Raw genomic sequence first — 22,230 nt, 5'->3', positions numbered from 1 at the left:
GCCTTCTACAATCATGACCAAAGACTTGTGCTGCTGAAAATTTCACTACTTCATAAAATAGCCTATTTTATTAATTTTGACTTACAAGGATTCAGGGGCACTTATTTCATTTGGGAGTTTATCCCTGTATGTACATACAGCAGGGACAAGGAGAACTGACATTTGGAACTGAAAGGGAAATGAATATAGGGTATGTTTTTAAATAAATTACTGCTTTAGATTCCTGGGGCTTAATCCAGAAACTCTAGGAATCTCAGAGTTATCTAACTGGAGGGATGAGGTAGCTGGGGTATTTATCCACCAGATTACACAATTACTGCTTTTATCTACTACTGAGAGGAGTTAATTGCCATGCAAGGGATAGGCTAGAATTGCAGAATAATCTTTAGCCTTTTAGCAAAGGAGAATGGTACTGGCAGTTGGTTTAGTTGTTGTGCACGGACATCATAAGAGCTGAGGATATATAGGTAGGGCTCCAGCAAAGTATGCCTCAAGCTGTAAAAGTCTACTCCTCACTGCGAAAGTTGTCTGCCACTTTTACCTTCCCTGGATCTCCCATCCCTCTTCTCTTGTTAACCCTTCCTTGAGAAAATGTTCCCTTCCCTTGTGTCAGTCCATATAATTTAGAAGGAGTTGATGTTAGCTTTCCACAGCTCACCACCTAGCTCCAGAGTCAACACATTACCCAGTCCTGGCTAGTAACTGTAAAGCATCAGTATGAGATGCCACTGTTTCAAAAATGGATACATAATGGAAGCCAGCTTATTCAGACCAACTCCTGGAATTTTTCTAGAACAAATTTGAAAGGGCAGATATTCTTTCTGCCTGGTTGCCCGACTAATAGGTTGTAAGCTTAGATATTTTTGTGACCATCTCTGTTCAACTCTGAGAATGAAGCCAACAAAAGAAAGCATATTCCTGCTTACATTGTGTGAGCATCCATAACGACCTAGGTCTGATTGTCCCTGGACTTTTGACTTTGCTCAGTTTGAATTGGACCATGCCTGACACGCTTAACTGAAATCTCCGTCTGCGTTGTAATTTGTTCTCATTTGTCCTGGGACTATTCAACAGGGACATACCCCTCTCGCTTCCAAATGCCATCCAATCAGAGAGATCAAGAGAGTTATGCTTTATATGCAGTATGGGTGCGTGTAGGGATTCAAAGGAAGTGTTTTGGATTCTGACAGACCTTGTCTCGGGCATTTGCCAGTTGTGTGGTCTAGGGTAAGGTATTTAAACACTGTAAGCCTTATTTTTACCATCCATAAAATGGAAAGAATGAGGCTCAGCCTATTATGCAAAGCTCTTGAGAGATAAAGCTTGTAATTTGGTTAGCAATATGATTTCTTACTAATAAAATGGCCAAGGAATTTGGTAGCCTTTGAAGAAAAAAAATTGCAAAATTGAAAACAACCTTTTTATTTTAAGATTGATAATCTAATGACATAGGTATTTATTTGTCTGGCATAGTGCAGGAAGTCTTTAAAGGTAGCAGCAATCATCATATCTTTACCCTGAGCCTTCTCTTCTCCAGGGCGAAAGTCTCTGCCATTTCTAAGCATACATTGTTCATATTTTTTCAATATAATCTCACTAAAGTCATGATAATGAAGTAAAATGTTTGAAATGATAAGTGTCAGTCAGAACTAATAAGGGATGTATATTGGCTAAGTGGAATATGACATGATTTGGGGTTCCCAGTTCTATCATTTACCACTTTTATCTGAGTATAGTCAAGGTCAAAAATATATCTACTTGAAACCTTGCCTGGAAGGCATAACAATGGTTTGCTCCATGAGGAATGCTGTCTTCATTTTGCTTAAAGCAGAGATTGTTATTAGGTCTGCAATCTTGGTGTAGGTACAGATTTGACTTTGCAGGCTGCTGGTACTCACTACTCCTCTCTAACTGTAGGGCACTGTTGAGAAGATGTGGTAGTAGAGACCCCAGCAAAACAAAGGCTTAGGAAATTGACATGGCCTGGACCAAATCACAGAGTGACACCATGGAGTGATGATGCTCAGGGGTTGAACATTAACCCCAAAGCAGTGTGTAGAGTGCTTTTCCAAGTTCATGATCTATGGCACTTCCTGAGCTAGAAAGTACACTCAGACAGACATCACCTCTGAACTGTACCTCCCATCCTTAAACCACTGCTAAAATATTGCTTGAAAATTCTTACTACATTAAAAATTTGTAGTCAGGGACTTCCTATTATCTTATCTGTGCTTGAGTTTCCTGAGAAACACTCTGGGATGGAGATTTGTGTGCAGGAAGCTTACTGAGTAGTGTCCACGGGAACACCATCTGTAGGAGCTGAGGGAAGCAGGATGGCAGAAGAAGAAACTGAACTGCAGTGTACATTCAGTGGAAGACCCAGCCCATCCCAAGGGAGTCTTGGAGTGGGAATGGTGCTGCAGATATTTCCAGAATTGAAGCAAGCAAGGTCTTGCCTTTATACCTTCTTTCGCGTCAACCGGGTATGGACAGGACTGACTTCAGAGAGAGGGTATAAAAATATTCATCAAAAGGGCCAAGTAGCTACCTTTAAAGATGGAAATTCCTATCAGCAACCAACATCCCTTGCACCTGGGAAAATGAGTGCCTTGGTTCTGGGTGACATTCTATGGCATCCACAGAAATCTGTTCAGAGAAGTTTAAAAGTGCATTTGGCAGTTAGCTTGATTTGAACCCAAAAAATAAATCTGAAAACACAAAACTAGGGCTACACCTTAGAAGTAAGGGAAGCATATGGTCCTTAATTCCACTCCATCTGTATCTTTGAGGTAAATGCTTAGTAGTGCAATCGCAGGGTCATAGGATAGCTCTATTTTTAAATTTTTTGAGAAATCTCCACACTGTTTTCCGAAGTTGTACATAAACAGTGAATCTTGGAACACTGCATCAAAAACAAATGATGTATTTTATGTTGACTAACATAACACAGTAAAAACTAAAAAAAAAAAGAAGAAGAAGAAGTAAGAGAAGCAGTGTGATGATGGAGAACTGGCTTGGGATTTAGAGTTAGACAGACCTGGTATCCCATTTTGAATAGTTTATTCTTGGTGTGATCTTGGCACAATCCCTCTAAACCACATAGCCTCTTGGAACAGCAGATATTTTTGTTTTGTCCTGTTTTGTTTTGTTTTTACTTATAAAATGAGATACTGGTAACCCTACCAGTTTCATGGTATATTTTGAATGAAATGATAAGACCCCTGAAGTATCAAGAAGTGACTGGCATACTGAAGCACTCCACAATTAGCAGCTTCTTCCACCTTGAAGACGCTGAACGGTTTGTCTGAATGTCATTCTTTATCCAATCCTTGTAGAAAATATTGCACCGGAATGTTTGAATAGTTTACAGCTGATGGAATGCAGGGGAATACAGGCAAAAAAAAAAAAAATAGGGAAATAAATGCAAGCAAACATGGAATGCATCAGGAACCCCTGGATACAGTCTCAAGGAATCATGAACTTCCTGGAGGAGGAAGAAACTGACCTACATTCTGAATCATAAAGAGGGTAAAGGTGACGATGGGTTGGTGAGGACAAGAATTCAAGGAGGGGGCTCTCAGGGCCAAACTCAAAGAGGCAACTGAGACTGTAGCACATCTGAACATCTATTGGTTTAACAGTCCATTTGGAGCATAATCTGGGAGGGAGTGGGCAGCAGAAAGAGAAGCATTCATTTCAATATGCTTGGTAATGGCCACTCTGCGTTCATCACTGTGGCTTTTGACTCACTTGTTTCAAATTCATGAAGTATTAAAGGAAAGAAGTGGCTGACAGAGTTCATGGCTGTGTTTAAATAAAGTCAAACAGATGGAGCTGAATACCATCAGCATGGGGCCCACTGCTCCAGCTTGTTAACAACCAGCTCTGGATTTCAGGATTATTGGTCCAGTTAGGCAGGTTTTCTTTTAGAGCAATTTTGATAAGTAGCCGTGTTTCCTTTGGATGTTTGGACAAATTATCCTCTCGAACTAGATGGTCACATGGAACTAAGCTCGAAAGAGTGTTGTAAGCACGCTATGAGCCTAGGACATTCACAATATCACAATATCCTTAGTATGGGTAGCTATGTAAAGTGAGGTGGGTCGTGGATGTATATATATACATACATGTATGTATATACACACACACACACACATACATACACACATATATGTGTATATACGTATACATATATACATATACACATACATACATACACACACATTATATATATATATATATATATATATAGTATACTATATATATATAATGATATATATAACTATAAGGCTAGTCTCTGAGGCCAGACCCCATCCTCCATTCTCCCAGATCTGGAGGATTGGCTGGGGAGCAAAGAGCCTTGTGGCCTGTCTACGACATGATTTCCACCGTAAACTTTGTTTTCATTCTCTGTGAAAGAGTACTTTATATTCTGAACTTTATGAAAATTGAATAAAAAATCCACTTGCAGCTGAAATTTTTCAAGTTTGGACTCAGCCCAAGTGGGATTAAAAAAAATTGGCAAGAGAAAGTAAAATATTCCAGGAGGCTTTAAGAAATGCAGAATGTTGACCAAAAAATAATTAAAACTTAGAGAGTGCCTGGCTTGTAGACTTCAGTGGGTGTGGTGGGCTCACTTATACACATTCCTTGTCCAGTTCCACTACCACATTTCCTGAAATATCATGATAGGCATATACAGGACTTTATGCTTTCAAAGCTCCTTTCCCTTATTAACTCAGATTTTATTGTATTATCACTGTGAGGTAAGCAATGCCAAGAGATGAAGAAATTGAGGCACCAGTAGGTAGGTAAAGTGACTTGCCTAATACTGATAATGGCTCATATTTTGTGGGAAGAGTATAGTCTTTAGAGATGAGACATGGCAGGGTTGCTCAGACAGTGCTACTGTTGGATGAGGTGGGATCGAAACCTTTCTTACTTGCAAACTCTGAACTTTGCCTTATGTATCTTTAAAATGGGATAGTAATATTACATGGAGTGATGTAGGGATCAAATGAGATCGCAGTGGAAATATCCCTTGTAAATTACAGTGTTACTTAAATTATCAACGATGTTTAAAGAAATTAAACATCTAGTTAGGAATGTAAACGGGAAGTCAACCCATGTCTCCTAAATCCTGGGTCATCATTTTTATTTCCAAAGGACAATCATGATCAACTTCCAATTCCCATCACCAGTTTATGTCAGAACCATTCAGTTCAGACTTCTTCCAAGTTTTAAATAGATTACAGGATCTATTTTAGATTTCTCTCTTAACTCCCCAATCACTTTTGCCCCTCATCAAGTGGAGTTGAATGTGATTCATAAGGAATGTGCTATGCTTTTCCCACACCAATTCACACTGCTTACTGAGGAATGACCCATTATGTAATTTGGACTGACATTGTTCAATGTTCATGAACTGCATTGCTCTTAGAGAATACAACCTATATAGAAAGACATCACCCAAGTCCTCAAGTACACTGTGTTCTCAAAGACTTCAAAAGCCAGACACACCTGCTACTCTAGATGTCTGCCAAATCATGTCTGCCTTTAAAGCTTTTACAAGTGAAGCCAACCAAACACCCCAAACCAAAAATCAAAACAGTGACCAACCATGCACAGAAAAACCTGAAGTTCCCCAGATGTACCCTATCAAGAAACTGAGCACACAGATATGAGGAACTTCCTATAAATAGATGTTAGCTCTTTATCATTGTCTGTCTCTGATACACAGATTTTAAACATAATAGTATTATGTATGTCTCTGTATCCTATCTTCTCAAGTAGACTGTGAATATTGTGACAGGTGTTTCAGTAATTCCTGTACCACACCAGTGCTCAGGTTGTGTTGAGGAAACAACACCTATTAAGCCCATATTCAGTGCCAGATGCTGTACCAAATAGATCATATTGATTATCTCCTTCATTCTTTGAAATAATCCTTAGGTGGTACACATTAGCATCATTCCCAGTGACAGGCAGAGGAGCAGGATGGAGAAGGGTAAAATAATTTGCTCAAATCAGTAAATGATATAGCAACAATTCATATTGGGATCTGTTTCCTATTATACCTCTTTGCCTTTCACCTTAGTGGCTGAAAAATAGTAAGTGCTTATGGGCACAACCTCAGCTGTCATATTACCATGCCTGAAATTATGCTTGTATAAGATGTAGCATCATGGGTAGAAACAGACTCCATGATAGACTTCTACAAGGGTTAATTCTTAGATGCCAGATCTTGGATCTTGTTCGTAATAGTCTTATACCTTCCACCCACGCAGACAGAGACAAGAGGCATGCATTATCATTGTAAATTATAACTTTTATATGGGCTTTAAATAAATTAATTTGTTTAACCCTTTAAGGTAGGCATCACTGTTAATCTCTATTACACTTATTTTATAACTTAGTAAAATGAGGCATGGAAACTTTGTCAAAGTAGAACTGAGATTCAACTCAGGCAGCTCTTGTTCCTTGTGCCTATGGTTCTCAAACTTGATTGTACCTAGAATAACCTGGAAATTTTTCGTACTCTGGGAAGCCTACTCCCCACAGATTCAGATTCCACTGATGGGTGGTGAGGTCCTGGCATTAATATCTTTTTAAGATGCCCATGTGATTTTACTGCACAGACAGGGCCAGGAGGCCTGAGCTAGACTACACCGTCTCTAAATCTCACTGTGCAAAAGCTCTGCTCTCTAAGCAAGCTGGAACTGAGAGCATACATATTAATATACCCACCCTTCTCATTGACTTCTGCAAACCAGGCTGTCTGAAATTTTACTATGAACCAAATTTATAAGACAATTGGTTAAAACTAATGGAACACACCACTTGAAATGAGAACTCTGTGTGGTTTAGGTGCCAGACACCATGCTAGGAACTTTTTATGGCTTATTTCAGTCAATCGCAGAACAGACCAACAGGGTAGGTATCATCATTATGAGTCAGGGATGTCCAATAGATTTCATCTTGCTTCCTTATAATCTGGTTGCTGGAGTTTGAGGTCTTACAAGCTTTTTTTCAATCCTTTTTTTTTGTCAAAAAGTAATTCTAATGTGTAGTTCATACTAAAAATAGATGCCCTCTATTGTAGAAAAGAAAATCCATACTTCTTCCCCCTCCTTAATACCCCTCCTTGTCCCACTTCCCTCAGCTGCAAGAGCACAAGGAATATTTGTTAATTCCTTTGCGTCAAATGTTACGTGCTTGAGGACTGCTTGTATAAGAACTGAATCTTTCCAATTTGGGTGGCCTCTGTGCTTCTAATCTCTTTGGAATAAATATTAATAAGGATTAAAGACCTATTTTTAGCTGTATCCCAGGGTCACCCAGTCTTCAAGTCCAAGTGGTAAGATTTATGACACCAGAGATTTATTTTTCTTTGTATGTTATTTAATTTCCTTTGATTCTTTACTGTGGATGTGTAAGATTACCTCTCTGCCATCTTTCTTTGTAACTTCCTGATCTTCATAAAAGGCACTAGCAGATTGGAATTTCAACCCCAAAGGTGAAAGAAACTATTTTAGATGATTTGCATTGGATATTTCCATCTTAATCCATTCAATTTATCAAATATTTAGTTGAATAGATGACATTGAAAATAATATGACAGATTATAAAAACACACATATCTGACTTTTCCTGTAGGTGGAGGAAATTGACACTGGCCAGTTCTAGGTATATTAATTTGTTGTTTTAATTATACTGAATTATATGGAGTGTGGTTCTGTAACATTCTAGATGGGAAATGGATGTGTTTTCTGTCCTTTCCTCCACACTGAGGGATCATTAAGATAACAATCTAATAGCCCGGGTGTGTGAGTGTCAGAGAAACTTCATTATATTAATAACTAGTGTCAGTGGCCGTTTATCATACTAATACCTGCTGTGGCTATAAGAGCAGTGAATGATAATTTGTATCATCAAACCACAGGTGCTTTTTTTAAAAAGTCATGTGACACAGGGAGTAGACAGAGGTGTGAGTTCAGCTTCTAGAAGCTGCACATAAGGTGCTAGTATGTTCAAACTACAAGGAACTCAGCTGACTTGGACCAACTTCTCTCAGCTTACAGATGAGGAAACTGACATATACCAAGCTTAAATGACTTGTTCAGGATCACATGAGATTATCATGTGGTAGAAGAGTCACCCCAGACTCATAACTCACTGGGTTCTCCCTGCTCACCATTTTGCATTGAGCTAAAATGCTTCCCTGACTCCTCCAACACATCAGCTTCTTACAGTGATCTTGCACCTCAAGTAACAGCAAAGATTCAAGAAAGCATGCGACCCTGAGCTATTCCTTATTGCTATTTTTTTACACCTGAAAGGAGGCTTCACTGATGTTTGATTCTTCTTTCTTCAATAAGGAAAGCCACAGACAAGGGTGTCTCTAGTGATTTGCCATTGTTTATAATTCTCTCATCTAGGAGCTTTCCTTTTTGTTTATCACAAATGATTGTGTAATGATATGCTAGTATTGTGTCACTTTAATGTTATCAACTGTCAGCCATCCGACATTATCTAATTTTCTTTTCTTAATTTTAAATAAATTTGAGAACCATCTTAGAGTGTTTCAAGCTATGTTAGCACGCTTAGTTCTAGCTCATTGTGTAAAATTCATTCTAGTTTGCAGATCTCCACGCTTTACTAAAGGAATAGTAGATTTATCTCCTCAGCTACAAAGGATTTTAACCACTAATTGTATGAAAGCTGGCATATACAATATCAAGGTATGGGGAAGTCATCTTTGGAATGGGTTGATTGTAACATTTTATAAGCCTATGGCTTCTATGGTCTGACTTGTTCTTATTTCCATTGATGTCTTGATTTTTTGATAAACATCCTACAACAGAAGTCAAATTATCTCTAGGTGAAATAAATTTGTTTATTGGGAATTATCGAGTAGCCAGTGAAATGGGGAAAGTTGTACTTTGATAGCATAAAATATCATGGATACTTACTGATTCTAAATACAATGCTGGATGTGTGGTAAGCAAATAAACAGTTGTCCTTTGACAGAACAGCACATCATAATGCTGATTTTCCTCCAACATAATTTTAGTGCTAAGCATATTATACTCTGTGATATCACTATTATATCTGTGACATCCCTCTAAATAGAACCAACCTTCCTTGATATCAGATGTTGGGAAGGATACCCTCCTTTGTGTTAATGTTCCCATATATGGTGAAGAAATTCCAACACACTGATATTGCTGACCTCTGTCTCCCAATCTGTCATTTCTCCTTGGAGCAGGAGTGCTTGATATGACTTGTGAGTTTGCAAAGAAAGCCCAGGCACAGGAAACCTGGTTCCTTCATTACCCTCCTCTCCTGCCCAGAACTGGCCTGCTCACAGAGCACACGCATTTTCCACTGTTCTTGGACATGCAGGGAAACTTAAACAATGGTTCTGGCTGAAGCCTGGGATATTATAATGCTGTCCATGCCTTGTGGGTACCTCTGTCTGCTTCTGGGCTTTAGATGAGGAAGCCCATATGACTGATATAGCCGATTTCCCAAAGTGATGCTTTATATATAAAGGTAATATTTTCATCTTACATTCTCCCAGAAACAGGAAGACATTATGGATGTACATAGGCAATGGCTTCAAACAGCTGAAGTTCAAAACCCTACTCTGTCACCTGTCCAACTAAAGTTGTAAGGATTTAATGAGTTAATATACAGAAAGTATTCTGAACAGTGCCTACACAAGGTAAATGCACTATGAAAGTGTCTGGTATTAATGATTCCTTTTCATTTCCTTGTTTCATTGATTCAGAGCAGAGCACAGACCTGGAGAAAGGAGTCATGTGCTGGCTTCCCACTCACACCTGCTTAACAGATTTGGGGGTTTTAGAGTAACTTGTAAACTCGGTGATTAGGCTCATCTTACTCCTAAATAGATCTCATCCCCAGAATTATCATTCCTATTTTAGAATTAATAATGTCATTCTGAAATCCTTAATGAGTGAAGACCCTCCAGATGGCTTCAGACCCTTCCAAATCTGACATCAGCTCATGTTTTCTACCTTGTCTTTCTAATACTCTGTGCTTTGACCCTGGTCTTATTCAGATTAAACTGCTCACAGTCCTTGAGTCACAGCACGTGTCTTCACCCCATCCTGGTTCTGCTTTCACTTCTCTGAGTGATTTCTCTCCCTTCTCTGCTTGTTAAACCAGAGCCTGACTTCTATAGCCCAGCTCACATCCCTACTCCTTTGTCAAACCTCTCCTCCTTCCTCTTCTATCATGAATGCCTCTGTCCTCTGTGTCGTGAAAACAAAAGAACATAACATTGTTTTTGTAACTTTTGCTGACCCACACTCTGTGACAATTACGTGAACTGTGAGTTCCTAAGGTTGGACTATTGTATATTCATCCTACCCAGCCCCTAACTCAGTGATGCCCCTAAATGATTACCAAAATACTAATCCATCAAGAGGTCCTACCAATGCCTTTTCCAAAATATTAATCAAACACATATACCTTTCTACCTCAACCTGACCACCATTACCTCTTACCAGGTCTACTTCCATAGCCTCCTAAATTATCTGCCTGCTTCTGTGCTGGCCCCAATTCAGTTATTCTCCAAATAGCCATCAGAACAATGGAAAATCAAATTACGTTAACTTTTTGCTTAATTAATGAACACCCTTAGAAGTGATACTGAAACCTTGACCTTTTGTACCTTCTTTCTCACTTCATCTTGAATACCCCTTCCTCTCTCCTTACTCACTGTATTCTGGGCACACTCATCTCCTCTAACAAACTATCCTTTTCTTGACCTCAGCCTCTTGTACATTCTATTTCTTCTGTCTGGAATGGTCGAGCCTTATGATTTTTAGATTGTTGGCATTAAGTTTCAGATTAGAATTCCCCTCCTAAGGAAGATGGTCCTGACCCTCGATCTACACTGAGGATCCCCTTCCATCATGTAATTCCCTGTATCATGTAATCCAATACCCCATTATTTGTTTCACTGTGTTCATAATGATTGGTAATAACTTTTAACATATGTTCTCTGACAGTTTGTTGTCTGTGCTCTCTGCTAGACAGGAAGGTCTGTGATGGCAGTAATGAAGTCTGCCTTGTTATGATTCCCTTCTCAAGGCCAGTCACAGGGCAAGAAAGAAACAACAGTGAATGCACTCATGAGTGGCTTTGGAAGTCTTAAAGACTCTTGGCCTAGGAATGGGAACCAGAGTACACCTGGTCAAAACTCTTCATTTTATAAGTGAGAAAATCAAGATCCAGGACTTGGTAATGAGCTCTCCTGAGGCACCCCAGCCAGTGCCTGCCTGGCATCTTCTGGTGTTCAGAATATCCTCCGTTATCAACTATTCTTGCCCTAGGCTTTTGGAAACTATGCAATAACTATAGATCATCAATGAAATAATATGACAGGAAAACCAAATGCTTCATGCATTTCAACCTTTCACTGAGAAATGAAAGCAAAGCCCAAGGAAATGCCATCTGACTAATTTCCAACCAAGGCAAATATTCTCTCTTAGTCACCTCTAACAAAAATGTCAATGTTCTACAAGCATAGTGAAAGCCGCCAAGGTCCATGACTGCTTTCCAGATCTACTCTGCCCTACAAGGGGATCTGAGGTGCACAGTGGAGCAGGGTGGCTTAGTGTTTCCTGGGCAAACAGAGAACAACTATCACCTTGAACAGATACCCCCTTTCTTTTCCTAGGAAAGGTTTCTGCCATCCTCTATGACTGTCATGTTAGTATATTCACGTTCCTATTTCTTTCCCTCACTGGGTCTTAGCTATCTTCTTTCTACATTACAATAGTTGATATTGGGGTCCTTCAGCCACAGTATTCTATAATTTTGCTTTACGGAGTTAGTTCTCAATCTTTAGTTTTTCTTAGATCTACCACATGCAGGAAACCAGATGATCACTTCAGCTCCTATTAGTATACCATTAACATCTTCTACTGTCCTGAGGAAATGGGAGGTGCCAGTGAATCCTGAAGCTAACGTCTCTTGTTTTATGCTCCCTGGGACTTCACTGTCTTTGCTAGACCAGGATATTCAGAGGGAGAGAAGGACATTCTCAAAGTTGATGATGGAGCTTGTGACAGATAACACAGGGTAGTCTGACTAGCTGATCACAAAAAGCCTTTCTAGGACTGCCAACATTGCCTACCAAATGCCAAGTAACCAGGGTACTTGTTATTTAAGCTACAAATATGTACTAAGCAACTCTTAGGTGATATGCATTGTGCTAGGCACTGAGGAATCAGAAATAATTAGAAAATGATCTCTGCCTTCTAGAAATACAGTCTCATGGTGAGGTAGGCAGATGAGCTATTACCATGTGGCCAGAAAGCACATGAACAAAGCAGCATTTTCTTGGCTTGCTCACAGGGTGTCACTAACTCCATTTGAGGCCATTGCAATGGGCTTCTCAGAGCAGGATATTTAAACGAGCTCATGTAGGGTAAGAAAGAGTCTGCTTGGTAGGTAGAGATGGAATCCACATCACATGGAGAAGCAGAAGTGCACAAAAATACTGAGTTTGGGCTTGGCATCTTTTATTTTTTTTATTATTTTCTAAAGATTTTATTTATTTATTTGAGAGAGAGGTAGAGGGAAAGCACAAGAGCGGGGTGAGAGGCAGAGGGAGAAGCAGACTTTCCACTGAGCAGGGAGCTCGATGTGGGACTCGATCCCGGGAACTCTGGGATCATGACCTCAGCCAAAGGCATATGCTTAACTGACTGAGCCACCCAGGTACCCTGGCTTGAGAGTTTTCAGAAATAGTGAGGAAAGTGAGATCAACATTTTGAGGAACCTCCATGCTGTTTTCCAGAGTGGCTGCACCAGCTTGCATTCCCACCAATGTGAGATTCCCTTATCAGGAAAGGGAAAAGATGAAGAGGAGAGTGGAGATGAGGCCAGAGGAGCAGGTTGCAGTTGGATTGAGAAGGGTCTTATACACCATGTTAACGGGCTTGGACTGCATTCTACACGGGAAAGTGGAGATTTAGATTAATGTGGGGTGTGTGCATGCATGTATGTGTGTATACACAACATAATCAGATTTGGTTTTTTAGGAAGATAATGGCAGCAAAGGAAAGATGGAGAATGTGAGAGAGCCATGGAGAATACAACCTCTGAGGAATGGTGAGCATTCTGGTAGCTACATTATTGAAGAGTAAATGGGGAGGCAAGCTTTGGAAAAATGTTTTGGAGCCAATCAGTGAGTACAAGGTCATGTTTTTATACTAAGGAGTTTGTGTCAAAAGAGACAGCTAGGGAATGCTACTCATAGCTTTTTTTTCCCGTGGCTTGTATGACAGTTATTAATGGAGCACATACTGGGAGCCCTGCATGGCACTGAGTTGTGTGGATTGAAATAATCTATGCTAAATACAGGATTTTTCTACAGGAGGCAATCTCCCCACCTCCTATATAAGCTTATAACTAAAGTCAGATCATGCACCAAAGAGTGCATGGTTGACATTTTCTGATGATACAGTTTGACAAACTTCTGGTATCTCAGAGCCTCCATTAGCCACTCCTGCAGGAAATCTAACCTCATGTCTGGCTCCATCACTGTTAGAGAGAAGCTCAATTGCATTCTTAAGCAGCAGGATAAATACAACTGTGCTCCTGAATGTAACAGGGACAAGAGGACCAGTGTGAGATCCGGACCTTTGGAGGAAAGAATGAATAACTTAAAAATGAATAAACAGAATTCTATCTTCTTCCGTTTGGCAGAGCATCTAAAGGCCTTGACTCAGCATTAGTAGGTCTAAATGCTCATGCTTGCCCATCCCTCTTGGCGGTGACTGATTGCATTGTTGGCTGTTTTTGCTACATGAATGTGGGATCTTTGGAGCGCCTAATTCCTCGCAAGTTCCATTTGAGGGTGGAAGAACTAGAACAAGCTATAACCAGTAAATGGCCCAGTGACTCAGGAGCTTAAGCATTTAACTAATTAGTAAAGAAAAATGTGGCAAAGATTTGCAGTTAATAAGAATGAAAGAAGAATAACTGGGGCCTGAATTATGCAAGCATCTATTTCCTTTTGGGACCATATCAGGACTTCAGGAGAAGAAACGTTACCTTTTACCTTTGAGGAATTTTCAGAGCATTATTATTTTTTTTTTTTTACCATTGGTGAATGACAAAGGGAACAATTTCAACACCTCAGAAAAATGCCTCATCATTTCCTCTTGTGAAATCTGGGTGCTTTTGAATGAACCCATGTTAGGAATGTGGATCCCTATCCATGAGGGTCATTTTTAAGCCAAAGCTGCTACCAAGTTTAAGTGCTAGAAAGAGTTAGAAAGAGGAGAACACTTGCCTTCCCTGAGCATCTGTGACCTATATTTATCCTTTGGAGGCAGGGAAATGTAATAATTGAGAGAGCAGCCTTTGTCAAATGTGTTCCAATGCCAGAACCTCTTTCTAGTTAGAGGACTGTCCTCTCTGAGCCTCATTTTTTTTCATCCCTAAAATGGGTCTAATTATTATCTACTTTCCAGGGAGTTCAAAGGAATAAATAACAATATCTGAAAAATATTTAACATAGTGTCAGGTGCACAGTATTTGTTCAGTGTCACAACTGTGATTATTAACAACAATAAAAAAAGACATAGAAGATGCACACTGATATTGTTAACATTTATAGTGTAATCAATTCAATTTGTAAATGGGATTCCTCCAAGTAAAGGGAAAATTTTGATTTCTACCTTTATCTGAGAAAAATGCTACGTGAAAAAAAGTTACTTTTATGAATGATACTTTCTAATGTTGAAGAAAGTTAGCATTTTAATACTTTACTTGTAGACTTTTTATTTAGGTTTGTTTATTTTCCATGCCTTATTTCAGAAAAGAATTTCCAAGTATCATTTCAACCTTTAAGCAAAATAAGATAAACTGAATTATAATTAACTTTTTTCACCTGTAATTTGTTCTTACCTATAATCTTAGCAACATTTTGAAAGGTTGCATAATTTCCCAGTGACAAATAGGCATTGCTCAACATGTATTTACCGAGTTTAACTCAAATGAGCAGAAGGAAAAAAATTCAATACATGATTTTCTTTGAGAACATTTTCTGTTTTGTCAACATTTCTTAAACTTGACGATCATATGGATTTAAATTCAGAAATAATGAAATTTCTTTTTATTACTTAATTCTCATGTTAATCCACTTTAAAATTAATTTGGGGGTTGTCTGTGTAGCTCAGTTTGTTAAGCAGCCTATTCTTGGTTTTAGTTCAGGTCATGATGTCAGGGTCGTGAGATCGAGTCTTGCCTCAGGCTCTGTGCTCTGACAGGAGTCTACTCGAGATTCTCTCTCTCCTTCTGCCCCTCCACACTATGCTCTTTCTCTCTTTTAAATAAGTAAGTAAGTAAATAAATAAATAAAATTGTTAATTTTGACACTAATTATTTTGAATAGGTACTAAGTTCACATACTTCAAAATTGGAAAGATATATGCCGTGTACATGGAAACTAGAGATATGTGGGTTCTATCATGAATTCTTCTTTTCGGTAGCTTCAGGTCTTTGAGCAAGGGGCTTACCATCTCCAGATCCACTCTCTAACTCTGTAAATGAGTAAATTCTTTGCAGTGAGGTTTATGGCATTGAAACGCTAGGATATATGCAACCACTGGCACACAGTGGGCCCTCCGCAATTACCAAATTCTTTCATCTTCTGTGTATTCAGTCTTTGGATCTAAAGCTTTTTTGATTTTTATGTGCCTTAGTGACTTGAATATATATTTAAAACTTTTAGACTGGTCATTTGAAAGATGAGGGAAACACTGAAGCATTTCTTCATCCTCTGATTTCTAGGGTTGCTGTATGAATGTTCGGGCATTTATTCATTTGAAAATATAATAAAAGCACCTGATATGTAGCAAGTGACCAATAAGTTGTGGCTTTTGTAATTATTGTTCTGAGACATAGGAGAGGCCTAGACAATTCCCAAAAGTTCTGCTTTGTCTGGCCAGAAAAATGGGGGCTTATGGATATGCAAATAAGGTAGTGTTTTATAATGGTGGTTAATCATACATGGTATTTCCATTTGCTATTTGTATTTTGTTTCACATGATGGTCTTCAATGCATCACTGAATAAGTGTTGACTGTTTTCATTCATGAGGATAGGGCTGGAACTAAGTATAGTAGACCTGCCCTTGTGTTGAAGAAGAGTACATCAAGTTTACCTGTAAACTCAGCTTCTTCATTGTACCATGATTTCTTACATTTTTCTTTCTTCCTTTCTCCCTTTCCTTCCTTTCCTCTCTTCTCCTCTCTTTTCTTTTCCTTTCCCTTTCCTTTCTCTCTCTTTCTTTCTCTCTTTCCTTCTTTCTCTCCTTCCCTCTTTCTTTTCTCTCCCCCTTCCTCCCTCCATTCCAGCCTTCCTCCTTCCTTCCCTTTCCTTTTCTCACTCCTTCCCTTTGTTCCTTTCACAATGTTAGGTCTATTGTAGAGAACAAATAATGGATGGGTTCTGCTTTCACAGAAGGTATAATGTTCGGGGTGGGAAGGAAGAATAGTTAATAGATGTTATCCATACACACCAGGCCTGGTATTAGACACATTTTCTACAGTTTCCATGTAGTCTTCACAGCAGCCCTGGAGGTATTAGTTGCCCAGAAAGGGTAATCAAGTTGCCCAAAATCATATGAGAAAATCTGGGATTTGAAAATAAGATTGTCTGATTCCATATGTAATTGGTAGATGTGGGGGTAGTGTGTGTGTGTGTGTGTAAAATACCAAATATCCCAAGTTCCTGCAGACACTAGATTCATCTCTTAAGAAGATTTAGGCAGTAATAGTGTCTCTTGTTCTCAGTTCTTGCAGTTGCAGAAAGTGAAAAAGTTTGGGCATCCATAAGTCTTCAGTGTTCTTCCTTTTGCTCTGAGGTTAGATAATGATCTTCATATCTTTCCCATGGGGCTTCTAGGCTTGTCATCTGCTCACTTCTGATGTATGCCTGCCTCATCACCACCAGGGTGGCTCAGCAAATGTTTATTTAATGGGTGAATTAATAAATAAATGAGAGTGAAGGAAAGTGGCTGACATCAGGTCATTTATATCTTGGCCTTTGTCTTGTCCTTCTGGATTTGTGATATTGCCTTCTAGCAGACGTTCAAAACCTCTCTTTTGTTTGTCTGCTCCTCCAAGTTACCCCTCCTTACACATGCACAAAGATGGGGAAGAAGACTAATCTGGGCATTCAGTTTCAGGATACTAATTAAGAGGTTTTAAAGAAGTGGAACCCTAGGGATTGGATTAGAATCTTTCTGGGTAGTTGTGGATATGGACTTTAAAAATGGAGAAGTCCAAAATCTGAAAAATAGAGGAGTTGGGTTTTGGTCCACTTTAATTTAATTATATTAACTTAATTTTCTTTTACTTTGTCCAGGAACAAAAGGAATTTTCCATGTAGTCTTGTCTGTTTTATTGGAGTTTCACATTGAGGGTTGGGACTAACAATCCAGCTAGTAATATTTATTACTTTCCTTGCTCTCAAAGATATAATGGGAAGGAATGGTCACAGACAATGGTGAGATTCAGATATTTACAAGTTACTGGCCAAATGTAATCTTTTGACCCTGGTATCCCAGTCTCATGCATACCCTCAGGGGAATTTCTCAATATTCTATTTGATTATTTGGAAGCAATGAGGCAACAATATTCTCCATGCTTATGTCTTCACCTCATTTCTGCTGAGATAGTGTTAGGATTTAACCTGTGGGATTCTGGGAACAAGAAGTTAAATCATTAATCCCATTGGATGGATGATTTGGATCTCAAACTGATTTATTAGTAAGTATCACTTGTTTTGACCACTTTCTTAAGGGGGAGCTTCTCACACTTTTCCCCTTCTCCATTGTAACTTCCCCCTTTAACAGATATTAAACTTTGAAGAAACACACTAATTGAGAAATCAATTAGCTCTCTTAGTGGTCTTACAGTGTGATCCCTGGGAATTGTTGATTCAATAGATTAATCTTGGTCAGGTGTATACTTAGCACTTAACACATCTATTCCCTAAACTCCTTTGGGTTTAAGATCCCATTGGCAATAAATACATTAAGATAGAAGCATAGTGAGTTTGCAGAGAATGCTGTGGATCTGCTCTCTTTGGGGTACATGGAAAAGTCCTTAATTGCAGTCCTGATCTACCATTTACATAGTAAATTCTCTATAATCATTTGCCTTACTCAGGTTGGTGATTTTAGTCTCTCATCTCTGAATGACTGAACATGTCTAATTCCCACTTTAATCATATTACCTGGATGAGCAAAAGTAGCTCTAGACTGATTTATGTATTTTTAGCTGCCAAGGAAAAAAACCCAATCAATGTGATGCTTAACCCATTTTGAGGGCAGCTACAGGCCATAGGCATTGGTATTCTTGCAGAATATGAGATATTTTATGTTCTGATAAGGGATAAAAATTCCTGTCTCAAATGGCTCCCCATCATACTGAGATCTTGCAACAATAACATTACTGATTCAGACATTAATCTTAAGTATCTAGGGAGCCCTAAAACATTGTAACCCACTAGCAAGGACCATGGTAATTGCCACGTAAATCCCCTCCATAATCTGGCTCTTATTATGACCAGCCAGCCAAGGTTTGCCCTTAAATCATCCTGGTTGAACAGAGCCTTATAGAAACACTATCACCTACACATACCTCCACTTCTTTTCATTAATCTCTTGTCCTCTTTGCAAATGTGGTTCTTCACCCACTTGCTTCCTCTAGATTAGTAATGCCCTGTTAAGTAAACAAACATGAAATTTCAAAGGGGAACAGGAGCAATAATCATTACCAGCTACCATGTTAAGCATTGTGAAATTGCTCACGATTCACAGAAAAAAATTCATGCTGCTCTTTGAAGGCCCTCAGGCCTTTAGAAATGGATAAATGTATAACTTCCAGTACAGGCTCCATTCTGTTTCAACAGCAAGTTCTGAACCTTGAGAAAGGTGCTGAGAAATGAACTTTTGTTTTTCTCCACAATCCATCTGGAGCATTTGGTGACGATATCAACTTTGAAGTGAGCCTAAACTGGCCAACCCTACTGCTCACCAGTGTTGGTGAGTTATTAATTTGTCTAGTCATTCAGTCGACAAATACTTTGTTTTGTATACTTGCTAGGCACCGCCTATACAAAAATCCAACTAACCAACCAACCAACCAAACAAACAAAAAAAATAAAAACCACCACCACCACCAACAGCAACAACAACAAAAAACCCCAGAAAGACAATGAGAAACTTGGGGGAAAAAAATTAACTAGATTTGGAAGGTCAAGGAAGGCTTCTTAGAGGAAACAATATCTAAGATGGGACATGGAAGATGAAGAGGATTAATACCAGTTTTCTCATCTATGAAATGGTCATGATATACCCACCGTAGTTATAATGTTAAATGAGATGATAGTCTTTAAATGCACAATGGCAATGGACTCAGAGCATGGCATCTGATAAACCTTACCAGTGTTTTTATCTGATTATAACAGTTAGATTTTTCATAGTATACAATTTGGAAATGACACAGAAATAATATAAAGAAGAAAATAAAAGCCACTCATATCCTACAGTTTAAAAATGTTTACCCTTTCTTAATATATTAACATATTCCCTTTCAAACATTTTTGTTCCTTTGTATACTCATATTTTGGGGGTTATCTTTTTAATGTATTTTAGATTCTTATTATTTTAAAGTTAGCTGTGTATTGTAATTATTTTCCCACATCATCAAACTGTCATTGTAAACATTATTTTCAATGGCTATGTTTTACAACAAATGGATTTATTATAATTTGGTTAATAATTCGCCTACTTCTATTCATTTAGGCTGTTTTCAATTTGTAGCCATTATAAATTGAATTTTAGACTATTATAAATCATGCTTAAATGAACATCTTTGTGCATAAATCTTTGTGCCTATTTTTGATTATTTCCTTAGGCTAGCTTCCCAGAAGTAGAATGGCTGGGTCACAGGCTATGAATATTTTTAAGGCTCTGTAGTAATATTGCCAAATTGTCTTCCAAAGGGGTTATAACAATTTACATTCTGACAGGGAGTGAATGAGCTAGCCTATCTCAACATATGCTTGCCAACTAAAGTGAAGTTACCATTACCGTTCTTATTACCATGTGCCATTAGATCCTCAGGGGCATAATAGGCTTTCAGAATTCAACTAGATTTTTTTCTTTCCTTTAAATTTAAAAGCAGTACCTGTATTTTATAACTACTGGGAAAACAAAGAAAAATAATCAAACAAACAAAAGAAAATCAAAGTATGAAAAATTCCACTAATCAGAGATAATCACTCTCAAAGCAATATTTTGAAATTGTATTTCCAGCGTAGGTGTGTTTTCGTAATTGTTCCTCTGCATGTCATTACCATTCTTTTTAAAATGCCATTTAAAACAATTGCTTATACAACCATCTTTTTAAAAAGATTTTATTTATTTATTTGACAGAGAGAGACACAGTGAGAGAGGCAACAGAAGCAGGGGGAGTGGGGGAGGGAGAAGCAGGCTTCCCGCTGAGCAGGGAGCCCAATGCGGGGCTCGATCCCAGGATCCTGGGATCATGAGTGAGCTGAAGTCAGCTGTTTAATGACTGAGCCATCCAGGAGCCCCTACAACCATTTTTCTTATAGATCTTTCTGTTTCTCTTCCTTCCTTCCTTCCTTCCTTCCTTCCTTCCTTTCTCTTCCTTCCTTCCTTCCTTCCTTCCTTCCTTCCTTCCTTTCTTTCTTTCTCTCTTTCTCTCTTTCTCTCTTTCTTCTCTTTCTCTCTTTTTTCCCAGCTCTGGGGATGTTAGGAATGAAACATCTTTATCAAATTCTATTGACTAGGGTTTTTCAACCTAGGCACACTTTGGACCAGATAATTCTTTGCTGTTGGAGGGCTGTCCTGTGCATTATAGGATGTTTAGCAAATCGCTGGCTTCTACCCACCAGATGCCAGTAGTACCATCTTACCCCACCCAGACTTGGGGCAACCAAAGATATCTCTTGACATTTCCAAATGTTGCTTGGAAGGCAAACCTACCCCAGACGGATGCCCTTGGATGATACCCACAGTCCTGTGCTTCTGGAGCAGCTGTGGTTAGCTTGGACTTACAGGACTCCAGTGAGGGCACCTTGAAAACCAGCTGAGATGGCACCTTCAAATTCTGGGTAGCTCTGCCCCAAAAATGCCTCCTTACATGAATCTGAGTCTTCTTAAACTTTCTAGTCACTATCTTAGTTTTTCATATATATATATATATATAAAGATTTCTGTATATATTCAGAAATCTTTTATTTTTTGTATAACTTTCCAATACTAGAAGGCTACCAACATCTCTAAAAATCCCCCTCTTTTTCTCCATCACAAAGACATCCTTTTAATCCCCTTCCAACATTGTCTGCATCTCCTGAATGTGTCTCTCTTCTGGTCTTTTACTGTTTTTTGTTTGTTTGTTTGTTTGGTTTGGTTTGGTTTGGTTTGGTGTGGCATCGAATATGAGCTGAGCAGAACAGAACACAGCAAAGCAGGTGTTTCTTGCTTCTATCTCACTCCACAGACTATGACCCTTATGAAATTACCTTTATTCAACCATTTTTAAATCTACCATCATGGAAATTTCATATTATAAAACCCAACATATTTCCATGTATTCAAACATCACATTTATCTTTTTGGAGACTTTATCACATCAATGACTCATATTTCATTTGCTGTTCACTAGAGATTCTAAAGTTGTTCACAAATCCCCTACCTTGGTTTGTCCCATTAAGTCAAGAGTCAAACTGTCCCATTACTAATGACCATGTGCTCGGCAGAAACTAGATAGAAAAGTATAGAAATACAGAGTGAGGGACTAGGAAGATACCAAAGAAATTATGTGATTTCACATCTTTCTTTCATACATGGCGGGTACTGAGGCTCAGCAATAAAACACTTGTCCAAGTCTCATAGCTGCTTACTCCTAGCAAAAGTTCATCTGGAAGCCTGATTCCTAGACTGCTTATCTAAGGACACCACGAGAAACAATAGAATGGGTTAAGAAAAACTATATGTGTGTGTAAGTACTCCATTAATATAGATGGATTAATAGAGCAAGGAAAGAAAGACTAGCAGGCACAACCTACAAGAGTGAGGTCTGCAAAGACAGAGAATTGATGAGAAGTTCAGGAAATTAGCTGATATGTTTTGATGACAATA

At 38.7% G+C, this 22,230-nt stretch overlaps 1 long non-coding RNA gene across 1 annotated transcript in view; it reads right to left on the bottom strand.

Annotated features, from left to right (window-relative positions):
• Positions 1–22,230, bottom strand: part of LOC123391470 — a 260,209-nt gene that overhangs the window by 38,172 nt on the left and 199,807 nt on the right. The window contains exon 4 of the long non-coding RNA XR_006606181.1: positions 18,698–18,778. This is a non-coding gene — a long non-coding RNA (uncharacterized LOC123391470). The remainder of the gene's footprint in view (positions 1–18,697; positions 18,779–22,230) is intronic.

The sequence above is a fragment of the Mustela putorius genome, unplaced genomic scaffold, assembly GCF_011764305.1.
Source record: "Mustela putorius furo isolate JIRA1106 unplaced genomic scaffold, ASM1176430v1.1 tig00000228_pilon_pilon_pilon, whole genome shotgun sequence".
Taxonomy (NCBI): Eukaryota; Metazoa; Chordata; class Mammalia; order Carnivora; family Mustelidae; genus Mustela; species Mustela putorius.
Note: the sequence above shows the minus strand (reverse complement) of the source record. Positions and strands in the feature narration are given on the sequence as shown.